This window comes from Rhinolophus sinicus, chromosome 14 (assembly GCF_057876585.1).
Source record: "Rhinolophus sinicus isolate RSI-liver-muscle chromosome 14, RSI-T2T, whole genome shotgun sequence".
NCBI lineage: Eukaryota > Metazoa > Chordata > Mammalia > Chiroptera > Rhinolophidae > Rhinolophus > Rhinolophus sinicus.
In genome coordinates, this window is record NC_142514.1 from 71,159,494 (window position 1) to 71,172,258 (window position 12,765).

Consider the following 12,765-nt stretch of genomic DNA (forward strand, 5'->3'; position numbering starts at 1 on the left):
CCATGTGCCAGGCACTTTTCTAGGAGTAGAAGTGTGTCATTTTCTAATAGCAACCAATTCTCCAACACCAACTGGGTGTCCAACAATTCAACTCCATTTGGACACTGTCACAAATTAGCACAGACCCCACAGATTAAGAGATCAGTCCCTTAAAACTGCCCCACTTCACATGTCAACCGCGAATGCAGTCCCACATTTCTTCCTGGCTGACTACAAGATTGGGGGTTCCCAAGATATTCCCACAGGTTTGATAATGTGCTAGAATGACACCCAGAACTCAGCAACTTACATTTATGATCACAGTTTATTATAAAGAATATAAATGAACAGCCAGATGAAGAGGTACATAGGACAAGGTCCAGAAAATTCTCAAGTACAGGAGCTTCTGTCCTGGTGGCGTCTAGGTGCACCAGGCTCCCAGCATGTGGATGACTTCAACAAACTGGAAGCTCCTGAACCCCACTGTTTGGCATTTTTATGTGAGGTTTCATCACATAGGCAGGATTGGTGAAATCATTGGCCATTGGTGATTGGACTCAATTTTCAGCCTTTCTCTCCTCCCTGGAAGTTGAGAATGGGCTGAAAATTCCAACCCTCTAATCACATGGTTTGCTTCTCTGGTGACCACTCCCCATCCTGAAGCTATCTGGGGTCCTATCACTAGTCACCTCATTAGCATAAACTCAGCTGTGGTCAAAAAGAGGTTCATGATGAATAACAAAAGACACTCCAATCACTCAGGAAATTCCAAGGGTTTTAGGAGCTCTGTGCCAGGAAACAGCGACAAAGACCAAATATATATATATTTTTATTATACCACTATAAGATAAGATACCCATAATAAGCCTTTATGGAGCTTACAGTCTGGTGGGAGAAAACCACAATAAAAATAGACATAATGTTATATATGTTGGAAGGTGATAAATGCTATGGGAAAATAAAAAGCAGAGTAGAGTAAGGGGGGTTAGGAGTATAGGTGAGTAACGGGGCAAATGTTTTACAATTTTAAATGTGTTTCAGGTGAGAGCGAATTTAGTTTCAGAAGAACTCAAATACTGTGGTTGGTGCAGAATAGAATCATTAAAAGAAAGGACCTGGAGGGCACGATAAAAAACAAAGCATAGGGTTGAAACAAATTGCCTTGATTCATTATTCCTCTTCTAATAATGAGTTGAGTTCTATTAGTTGGTTAGCATCAGACGCCTGGGTAATGCCAGCACTAACTGAATCAGGTTCGGAGTTAATTTGAGGCTGGATTAAAATAAAGCACTGGCTGAAGCTCCAGCACAGTAACGTGACATTGCAGTCATGTGGTCTGATAGGTGAGCTGAGGACAAATGGAACAATAGACAGGTGTGGAGAAGTCCCATTAGAAGACTCAGTGGGGTCTGTGAGGCCAGACTGAACACCTGGAATCGTCACATTGACCTTTCACAGAGCTGGATGCTGACATTCTTGAGACGTTGCACTTGGTTGTTTCACAGGAAGAAGTTTCAAGCAAACCTTGGGCTCGTCAAAACACGTACATTCCTCAGATAGCTGTGTCAAAATCTCCTTGAAGTGACGGTTACACAAACCATGTAAAGAGACTTAGAATTGAAGGTGGCTTTGGAAGTCATTTGGTCATCTACTTTAACTCCTCATTTTATAGAGGAAGGAATTGCCCAAAGCCAGTGCAGAGAATTCATGGGAACCAGATCTCCTGATTTCTTACATAGTGTTTCCCCCCACTATATTGTGCTACCTGTATTTATATCTTTTGCCTAGAATTGGAGTTACTATAGATATTTTTTTGTGAATGAATATTTAGGAGTGAGTTTTCTCTTTGCTAACAACTCTGCAACCTTATAGGGGTAAGTCCCGGAAGCCCTGTTTCTACCAGGTAACCCTACTCCCACTGTAACTGATCAGTTGGACCCATTCAGTTCTCATTCTGGGATTTTGGATAGAGTCCTGGAGTTGGGAATTGAGTCATGTAAGCTGTCTAAGCAGTAGAGGGCACGTCTTCAAATTCCTTTACTGAGGTCCTATAAGCTGTCTTGTGCTAGTTTTTGGATTTCATCTACCCAATAAAACCCTTGTTTTACTGACACTGACTCAGATTGGTTTCTGTTATTCGCAATCAGGGAAGTCTTAGCCAAGAAGCTTAGAGGCTGAGGAAGACAAAGCACATCAGGTGCTTCTAAATCTGAGTTTTAGTTAAGATGTTGATTTATAAGTCATGCTTCTTTTGATGTAGGTTATTGCATCATTACCATGTAGGCAATGGTTATGCCATTAAAACATGAGGGCTATTTGAAGACAGTCTACCTGGAAGTACGAAGGGATCAAACACTCACTGTGAGGCACTTGTCCTCAAGGAGCTTATGTTCTACTATGTTCTGCTAAAAGTCTTGACTTACGTATTAACAACGGTTATATAAGAAAGTGTGAAAAGTGCTTGAGTTGAGTGTTCCAGAGGGCAAACCTCTTTCGGAAGCAACTTGTTCCTTCATTTATGACGTAGGAATGATAATACCTTCATCTCAATGTGAGGAAGAGTAAATTACATTAATTTGAAATGGAATAGAATAAAATGAAAATGAGATGAAATTAAATAAAAGGAGATAACATAGGGGTGTTAAGCAAGAGTCTTGGGTTCAAATCCTACTCTGCCTTTCATTAGCTGTATGAGCTTGGCAAATCACTCAACCTCCCAGAGCTTGGGTGGCCTCATTTTAAAAGGAGGGATAAAAATAACTACTTAACAGAGTTATTTTGAAAGCTTCTAGCTGACAATAGGAACTTGACACACAATAATGTTCCTCCCAGTCCTATTACGTCTTTTCAGCCTTCTCTGTTTGCCGTGGGTGGGTTACAGCATCACAGCCTTTGCCACGTGATTATTACAGCTTGGGGAAGTCAGAGTTTATAGACAGAGATGACAGTTTGATAATGGGAAGGATTCAGCCCAACCCACCTGAAAGAAAATCTCTGAGAGGAACCAGCCAGGTGCACAATAAGCCTTTTGTATGGCTAAGATGAAGGGCAGCTCAGCTGTGTGTGTGTGTGTGTGTGTGTGTGTGTGTGTAAACATTGATCTCTGGAAACTTGGTTTTGTCGTTTGATGTCTGAAAAATAGTTGTGTGTTTCTGAGTAGTGTCTGCAAGCCGAGGGCACTTGGGAAGGCAGAAGTGTGGCAGTGGGGCTCCCTGATCTTTGGTTCTGGCCTTAATGGCATTGGTATAAATATGCTAGGAGACATCCTAGGCCAGTAGGCCACACATGACCAATAAGTAGAGTTTCTGTTGTAATTTTTGTTTACACTAGGTCAGAATTCTTTTCCATAAGTATGAGAAACAGCTGTGTCTTCAGGACAAGGCAGGACACCCAGGTAGCAGAGATACGGTGTGATGGAAAGAAAGTATGGTGGAAAGACTATGGGGCCTCGGGCAGACAGAGCTGGGTGAATTCCCACGCTACTACTAACCAGTTAGACGATTCTGAATCTCTCTGAGCCCTAGGTTAATCCTCTTAACTAAAGTTGGAATAATAATATTTAGAATTAAATGACATGAAATGAATTTTATGTGGAAGTGCCCGATACATATGTCCTTACCTTTGACAAAATAACTATAAAATGACAAAAACATGTTATTTTGAAGACTACTTAAAAGTCTATTTTTATTAAAACATATCAATTCATAGATCTTAAAGTTCTCTTGAGAGTTCAGGTATCTTTATCCCAGATCAGAATGAATGGTGACAGTGTCCACCAGCTGGGCCAGTTCCACACCCCAGGCATTGTGGGTAGCAGAGAAACAGTCATCCTTGAATTGTCGACCTATTGGCCTCTGCACCAAGACAGCCAACCACTCAACTCATAATGTCAATGAATTGTAGTGACTTTATGACTTTAGTTCTTTAGAGTAGAATAGCATCTTGATGGCCATCTCTTCAAGCTTTAACCACGGTATTGGAAGTTGATTGCAAATGACCAACTCTCTAGAAACTCATTACTATAAATATTTTTGATACCTGTGTTGAAACTTACCCTTCAATTAATAATATCAGGTTGATATTTCTTAGATTTTTTTTTTAAGGTATTACTACAGACTCACAAATGTCGTTAGGTCACACACACACACAAGTGATATTTAAACATTTATGGCCTGGAAACAGATGGAAAAGTTGACAGAGAAAAGCCAAAGTGTTTGAGCTAGGTCCCTGGTAGCTGATTTAGATGGAATCATCTCCTAATGGCTGTTTAAAGCACCTCAACATGACTATGACTGTTTTTGCCTTTTTGCACTTTCTTCTCTAGATCCTCAATGGTGTCCCACTGGAAAGTCAATGAGGCTCAATCCCAGAAAATCCCAGTCAGATTTCAGCTGGCGAAGGGGCAACCCTGCTAAGCGTAAACCAAAAAAAGTTCTGGGGAGTGTTTGGGAAACTAATGTCCCAGTTTAGAGGCTGGTGAGTGGGTGGCTGCAGAGCTGAGCTATTAGCACTTTGGCTGGGGAGTTGAAAGTGAGGCCCAGCTCACGCATACAGAGGCCTCTTGCTCATTTCAGACCTGCTTATCTGAGTAGCTGCTTGGAGCAGGGAGCCAGAAAACAGAAGCCCAAGGCATGGTTCTTGCCCTACGAGATGGTAGAATATGAAACAAAATGTTACTCACTGTAGCATTGTCCAACTTTGGGAGAGACGGGACTTTTGCTGTGGAAGAGGCATGAGAGGATGGGACAGGTTCTGGGCTCTGAAGGCTCCTGGGGCCTGGATCCTGGGGTGGCTGGGTGGTGAGGGGCTCTGAGTAGCAGAAATCCAGCTCAATCGATTAGGCATTTCCAAGAAATGAGTGGACAGGCTTTTGGTTAGAATGTTATTGTTGTAGCCACCACAAACTATTTATCAATGTGTGTATCACCATTGACTGCAAGAAACTAGGCAACGTTAATCAGGACGGGTTCAGTTCTGGGAAACGATGTAATTGGCACTTCAGGGGTGAAGAGCTGACATGGCCTGCACCCAAGTTCCCCCTGGGCATTTGTTAGCCAAATGAGCACAGGTTCTGTGCTGTCAGCCTGACTAGACGAGACCTGGATCTGCTCCAGCCCCCAGCAGAGTCTGTGCCCTCCAGAATCTGGAAGTCCACCAGTGGACCTGGGGCCCCAGGGTTTTCATGCTTTCATAATCAGCACACCCTGTTGCCCTGAGATTTGGGCTCCAAAAGGTCCAAAGCAGAGCAGTCCAGGAGCACTCAGGCATGAGCTTCCCAGCAGCCTCTCTTCTCAGGAGACTGTCTCTTTCAGAGCCAACTCTGAGCTTTGCTGTCCCTGGGCAACAAAAGATCACTGGGAAATTATCAAAGGATTAGGGGCTTTGCTGAGTAAGCATGTACAAGGTACTTTCTGCCAGAGTGATTTTTCTGAAACACATCTGATCACGCCGCTCCTCTATGGCTCCATGTCTCTTGCAGCTGTATTTGGAAAAGTGTCACTCAATCACCTTCGCATTAAACTCACCCAGCGAAAGGAGTGATTATTAAAATGCAGATTTCTGGATCCACTCCCTGACCTGTTGAATCTGAATTTCTGCACGGAGGGTTTAGGAATCTACTGTTCAAACAAGCTTCCCCACTGATTCTCGTGCATGCTAAAGTTTGAGAACCAAAGTACATTACAGAATAAAGCCCAGACTGCTTAGCCTGGAGTACACCACCCGCCAGGGTGTGGATCTGCTCGTGTCCATCTTCTCTTTCCCCTGGACGCACCGGCCCATCTGGCACCCCCCTACTTCTAGCCAAACTGACGCACCTCATAGAATGAAGCTGCTCCCACTGCTTAGAACACCCTCCCTCCCATTCCCACTTTCTTCCCTTCCCCATTTTATTCTTTGATTTTTCTTAACTATTAGCTCAGTTATCACCTCCTTTGGCTGAGTCCTGCCTCCTCTACTGACCTCTCAGTAGTGCTCACACTGAGTCATAACCATTTGGGGCTTGTCCTTTTCCCCGCTGGACTGCGAGCTCCATGGGAACGGGGGCGTGTTTTGTCCTTGGTGGCTCAGTGTGAACTATGCTCCTGGTCCTTTGTAGAGGCTCAGAAACAGTTGGGAATGAATCAAGTTCTCAAGTTAGAGGGATCAGAGCCTTGATCTATGTAGGTTGAGTACATCTTCTTAACAAAATCCAAGTAGTAGCTGTGGTAGTTGTTTTTAAATTCTGGTCTCTCAAGGACAACAGAGATTAAAAAAGAAATAAACCCAGGCTCTGAGATTCACCATGTACACACTGTTAGAAATTATTAGGCAAATTGTAATTTGCAGCAAATTACAAATGGAGGTACAACCATAGTGGGGACCTGTCTTAACTGCAAAACCACACTCACGGGGCTGGAGTTAGATGGAGGGGGTGTTGGATGGGTGGTCTACAACTGGGAGTTGGCAAACCCAGGGGCTGAAACTAAGATAGAGGTCCTACCCCAGGACCTCCATGGAGAAAACAGAGGTCTGGGTCAGCATTGGTGTACCAAGGGTTGGCACTCCAAAGATCAGGTCCTGAAGACAGCCATTGGGGCCAGGGCCATGAACACACCATTATCAAGATTCAGGAGCCGGACAAAAACTAGGCAAAAAACCATGAGGACTGGGAAAGGCAGGGCAAGCGCCACTCTCCAGGAGCTCTGGGGATGGTGTGCTAGGCATCCATGATGAGGTTTTATAATGAAAGCCTTGTTTGGGGCAATCCATTGAAGGTTAGTGGTAGGCCCTGGGTGTATGTTTATGGGAACATGACACCTATAGGAGGGTGGGCATCTAGGCCTGGTGGGCAGGAACCCCTTGATAAATTTCTTACCACCCTCTCTTCTCTATCTCCCTTTTAAAAATAAACCACAGAAATTTATTTCTCACAGTTTTGGAGGCTAGAAGTCGGAGATCGGGGTGTCAGCAGGGTTGAGTTCTAGGGAGGCCTTCTTCTGGGCTGCAAGACTGCTGACTTCTCGTTGGGTCCTCACACAGCCAAGTGTGAAGAGAGGAAGCAAGCTCTCTTGTTTCCGCCTCTCTCTCTGACTCTGCTCCTGACTGTGGCTTTTATGGTTTTAAAAAGGCTACCATCTCTCTTCCTGCTCTGGCTAACCATAAATCATCGCTTTTTCATCAATTGCACCCCACAATGAAGTCAAATCATGAAATAGTGAGCCTAGGAGTTGGCATGTTTGAAACTCGAGTAACACTCCCAAAGTTGTGAAACGTTTTCCTTTTGCACTTGTCTCTGATAGAAGATGCAGCTTCCTAACCACCACTGCCTACTTTACCTCTCTCTGCACGCCTTTCTCATCTTTGTTCTGACCCGAAGCTTGGGTCTGGCCTCCCTGCATTGACTGAGTCTGTGCCTGGATCCCCAGGGGGTGTCAGGACCAGAATATTTATTCCAAATGTCTCACCACTCATGTTTCTTTAGCTTTCTTAAATCCTTTTTGTCTTTTTATTTCCCATTGGGCCAGTATCTGCCATTCTTTTCACTTCAACAAAAGGTCAAATGAAACAATGTTTGTTCACTGGATTTCCCATAGAACATGCGGATGGGGAGCATCGTGAAGGCAAATTGTCCTTGTGTCCCCCAGCCTGTGTCCTGGGCCCTGTGCACGACCTCAGGTGTGTGCCCACCTCCACGTGTTGTACAGTCGCTCCCTCATTCATCTCTCTGCACACGGTCTCAGCTTCTTTGCAAACCCCTTCTCCACGCTACACTGCTGTTCCATCTCAAGGTGCATTTCTCATTAGTATTTTGAGCACGGCAATATATCCCATTCCTTCCTTCTAGCTCTTTGGCGATAATTGTAGAAATCCTGTGCTTTTGAGAAGAGGGTCTGACAAGCATATACGTGCCGTTTTGGCCTTTGCTGGATACCAGCCTGTTTGTCTGCTCTTCTTTTTAATTAAAAGGGAAAAGGTGTGAATATGGACCGAAGACAGGACTGGGGCCATTGAGACTTGAGTCTAATCCTGGCTCTGACATGGAGTCTCCCTCTGGCCTCGGGCAAGGTCCTTAAACCTTCCCCTTTTTACCGGCTCTAATAAGGAGTCCAGGTTGTTTCCTAAAGACATGCAAAATATTGCTGAAAAACTCAATTACAGAAAATACTTTCACAGGTATCTTCTCGGCTACACAGCTGCTTGCTTTGGCAAATTCCATGTTCCTTTCTGCAAGGTCCAGGGTCAGATACCCTAGTTTCCCTCTGCCTGAGCACGGTCAGATAGCTGGCCCATTTTTCATTGAAATAGAAATATCAGGCATGGATATTCATTCATTATAGGTATTAAAAAAAAAAACCAAATTCCTGTGCATATTCAAGTAGAATGTGGTTATGAAAGCCAAGGCTTTTTGCCAAAGAACGATTTGTGTGTGTGTGTGTGTGTGTGTGTGTGTGCGCGCGCGCACACGCGTGCTCCTGCTGTGGGCTTTGTGTGATGTAACACCTGATGCTTGATCCCTGGCTGTTAGTTCATGAGTAGCTGGCTGGATTTAGTGCTTCACATGTCTTGGGAGCTGTTTGTAGCCTTGCTGGGAATTAGATGCCTTTACGGAGTTTCAATCATGCTGATAAACAACCTCTTCCCCTGGTCCGTCTGAAACAGCCCACCTGGTTTTCAGGTCTAGTGCTCTTGCTTACTCTGAGTCCGAGAGAAAGAGTTCTGAACGGTTAGTGAGGAGCGGGCTGCTGAGCGCAGGACAGCTCATCCCAGGTTTGCAGGAAGGGTTCTAGGTCCCCCTGAGGACATCCGTACTTCTATGCAGGGGTTTCCAGACTTGTTCTGTTGAGGACCTTGAACATCCTAAGCAGCTGCTTGAGTTTATTTGGAGGAGCATATGTGCTTCCACCTGGGATGGAGAGCACAGTTGACCTCTCCTGTGCAAACTCCTTCCTGAGGGTGTCCCAGGGCCCATTATTACTGCCAGTGCACAGGGCCTGGGGGCCTGTCACAGCATTGGCTTCAGTCTAGAAGGGCTTATTTTTTGGCTGTTGGGGGAATTGACAATGATATTTCTACCACATCACTTAAGTCAACCAAGTTAGGTGCTGTAACCAGAGACACACACTAATCTGGGCCATTTAATGATCTAACGGTGCCTATGCAACATTGCTAGGCAGCTCTGACTCTCTCTCGCTCGCTCGCTCGCTCGCTCGCTCGCTCGCTCGCTCGGACCCAGAGTCCTTCTATCTTGTGGCTCTCCTGGCTCCTTGAGGTTGTTTCCATGGTTCAAGCTAGGTCAAGGTCCATTCATCAGAGTGGAGAAGACCACATGGAGGGCACTGCTGCTCCGACGCTGTACACAACATGTCCACTCTGTTCTGCTGGAGTGGACTTAGTGACACGGCCACCCCTCCCTACAAGGCTTGGGGAATGCATTCCCTACCTGGGCAACTACGCACCAATTCATTACTCTGTGGTTATGGAAGACGGAGAGAATGGATTTTGGTGCATAGACAGCAGCCTCCCCACATCCTAGCCTTCTCAGTCATTCAGATACTTCACGAGGTCTGCATTCCGAGACTGCCCTCAGGTCCGGCTCCATGGGAGTGAAGGCTGTGTAACTGCACAGGATTCCACACTCAGAGGGCCTGCGCTTGATTCAATGCTCTGCTTTTGCCATCTTCAAATTCTCAATAATTTTTAAACAAGGTACCTCTATTTTCATTTTGCATCAGGCCCCCAACATTACATAGCCAGTTCTGCCTGCCATTTCCCAAATTAGCATTTTCATTCCACCCAATTCAGTAGTTACTGAAAATCCATTTCGTAGTAAGACACCATAAAGATCATGGAGGGGTGCAATGATAAGATTCAATATCAGGGGTGCTACGATGTAGTAGGGGGATGACAGACGTGCAGTAAAGTGTCATCCATAAGGGTTGCTCACACACTGCTGTGAACATTCATGGGAATGAAAGGCGGCCTCTGATGAGTGGTGGTGATGGCAGGGGCTGGTGCTTGGTGGTATAAGGCAGGCGATTTTTAAAAAAATGAACTATTTCAAGCATACAGAAAATGTAGAGAGTAATCTTACAAATCTCTATGCCCCCACCACCTAGTTTTGTCACTTCTGAACATGTTGCCCTGTTTCCTTCAGATGCTTTTTAAATATTTAAATATTACACATACAGTTGAGCCTCCTCTGTGTCTCCCTGATCTCGTTCCCCTTTCTCCCCACCTCGAAGCAATCACTTCCTGAAATCAATGTGTATAATCCCCAGGCATGTCACAATATTTTTTACTGTCTATACATGCATCTATAAATAATCTTCAGTACTTTTACATGTTTTAAATATTATTAAAATGTCAGCATACTTCATTCATTAATTTAACAAAAACTTATTGAGTAGCTACTATGGCCAGGCACTGTTTTAGGCACTGGGGGAGGGGACGATTCTGTGCAACTCCCCCGAGCTGGTGTGCCACAGTCTGCCACCAAGTGTGCCAATGCTGGAGACGCTCTCCCCATCTCTCAAGGGAGAGTCATGCCATCCCATAGCAGTGCATGCCAGCCAGTCATCTGTGAGGGCAGCCAAGATCAGTGCAGCCATGCTGTGGCCTAACCCCATGCCACCCATGTCCCAGAGAAACCACCTGTAGGTACCTACCCAATTCAAGGACAGTATACCATTTCTCTGCTCAATCTGGCCAAGCTGAACTAGGTGGCAAGACAACATTATCACTGTGCCGTGATGCATGATGGGACTGGATTTGCTGGGAGTGACTCTTGTTCTCCATGGGTGAAAGGCTACTGGGCAAGTTTGGATGCATCAACTTGCAATTGCAAATAGCTTAATTGGCTGCATAATCAGGTGCCAAGGCACTAACACTAATTAACGAGGTCTGCCAGATGTCCAGGGCCAGATGTATGGAAATTGCCAATGCAGTGGAAGGCTCTTCTGGTAGGCAGGTAACCATCACTGGTTCTGCTGACAGTATCAGTCTGGCCCAGTAGCTCATCAGTGCGAGGCTTTCCTCTGAGAAGGGCATGGAATGCAGCTGGAACAGCATAGGTTCAATGATAACCCCTTTCTGCCGTTTTCCCATGATCCACTGTATAATTTCTGGTCAGTCATTCTAAGTGTTAAATAATTTGTGAGTGTTCAGTTTCTACACAACTTTATCATCTGCTAAAAATTTAAAAATCACATTCTCTGTTCAGCTGTTGCTGGGATCCATGTTTAGCTTTATAATTTAATTTTGTTTTGTTATTTTTGGACTCATGAATTTTATTTCCATTTGTTAAAATGGAAATGAAATGGAAATGGAAATGGAAATGTTAGAGTGGAATGTTAATAAATTTCAGTTTAGTTCTGTAATGTCAAGAATTTAAAAATGAAAAAGTGGATTGATTAACAATAACAAAAAATAAAGAAATCAAACAAAAATTCCTGCCTTCTTGGAGTTGTAGAGAGGCAGAGAGACAATAAGCAAAAAAAGTAAATAAAATCATATAGTACGTTAGGTAAAGATAACTGCTAAGGACATAAGAAAAAGCAGGTAAGGGCGTATGATGTTGGGATGGGTTTGGGGCAGTTGAAATCTTAGATTGAGTGGCCAGGAAAGGCCTTGCTATCCCTATCCTTCCACCATTAGATATTTTTGCTAAACATTGTTTTGAAACATATTTCTAGTTCATTCATTTCCATTGCTACATATAACATCCATTGCAATGAAGAGGTCACAATTCAGTTTTCATTCTGTTGCTCAATATTCAGTTTTTTAAAAAATATTTTGCTATTAGAAACAAGGCTGTGAGGAGCGTACTTGAGCCATGTCCCCATGTGCACATGTGCAAGTTTCTCTAAGATAGACTACACTTAGCAGGAGACTTGTTGGGCAGGTGGATATGCACGTCTTCAACTCCATTATGTTTCCAAATTGCTGTCCAAACTGGTCAGATGCATGCACACTGTCTGCAGAAAAGGGCTAACGTGGCAGGCCTGCAGCTGGTGTCTTCAGAAGGGCCTGCTGGCAAGGTTGGCCCTTGGCTGGTGTCTGGGAACAGATTTCTGGAGTGCTCTTTCACTGATAAGGGGGAGTGTCCTGTGACGAGACTGTTTGTGCAAACACTGGTTTATGCTTCACACCTGCTTTCTTTCTGGGAGTCTGGAATTTTGGAACATGCTCGTTAGACACAAGAAGATCCATGGGTGCTGAGTCTCTAATGGGCTTCCTGGGGCAGAAACATCACATACCTATTGCTGCATTTTCACTGCTAGGGAATGAATGGACTCTGTGTGATCCCTCATGAGCCAGAGAAAGCATAAGGGAGCTCATGCATGGACCCCACCAGATTCCATCCAGGTCTATTTCCTTTATGATCTGTCTGTGCATTCGTCATATGTTGCTTAATAAATCTTAGCCATGAGTACAACTATATGCTGAGTCCTGTAAGTCCTTCTAGCCAGTCTCTGAACATGGAAGGGGTCTTGGGGACCCCTTTCACACATTCTCACCAGTTGTGAGAGTTCTCATTGCCCCATGACCTTGCCAGATTTGGTATTTCTTATGGACTGAATGCTTGTGTCTCTTGAAATTCCCCCAGTGTGATGGAATCAGGGTGGGGCCTTTGGTAGGTGACTAGGTCATGAGGTTGGAGCCCTCATAAATGGGATCAGTGCCCTTATAAGAAAGAAGAGGCCAAAGAGCTAGTTTGCTTTCTTTCCACCATGTGAGGATAAAAGGAAAAGTCAGCAGTACGCCACGCAGAAGAAGGCTCTCCCCAGAACCTGACTGTACTGGCCC

At 44.6% G+C, this 12,765-nt stretch overlaps 2 protein-coding genes across 2 annotated transcripts in view; one reads left to right on the forward strand and one right to left on the reverse strand.

The window, feature by feature from the left end:
- LOC109458541 (uncharacterized) overlaps window positions 1–12,765 on the forward strand; it is a 101,407-nt gene that overhangs the window by 76,189 nt on the left and 12,453 nt on the right. The gene's annotated exons all lie outside the window — the stretch shown is intronic.
- The window catches only part of ABCA4 (ATP binding cassette subfamily A member 4), a 111,792-nt gene that overhangs the window by 4,783 nt on the left and 94,244 nt on the right, over window positions 1–12,765 (reverse strand). The gene's annotated exons all lie outside the window — the stretch shown is intronic.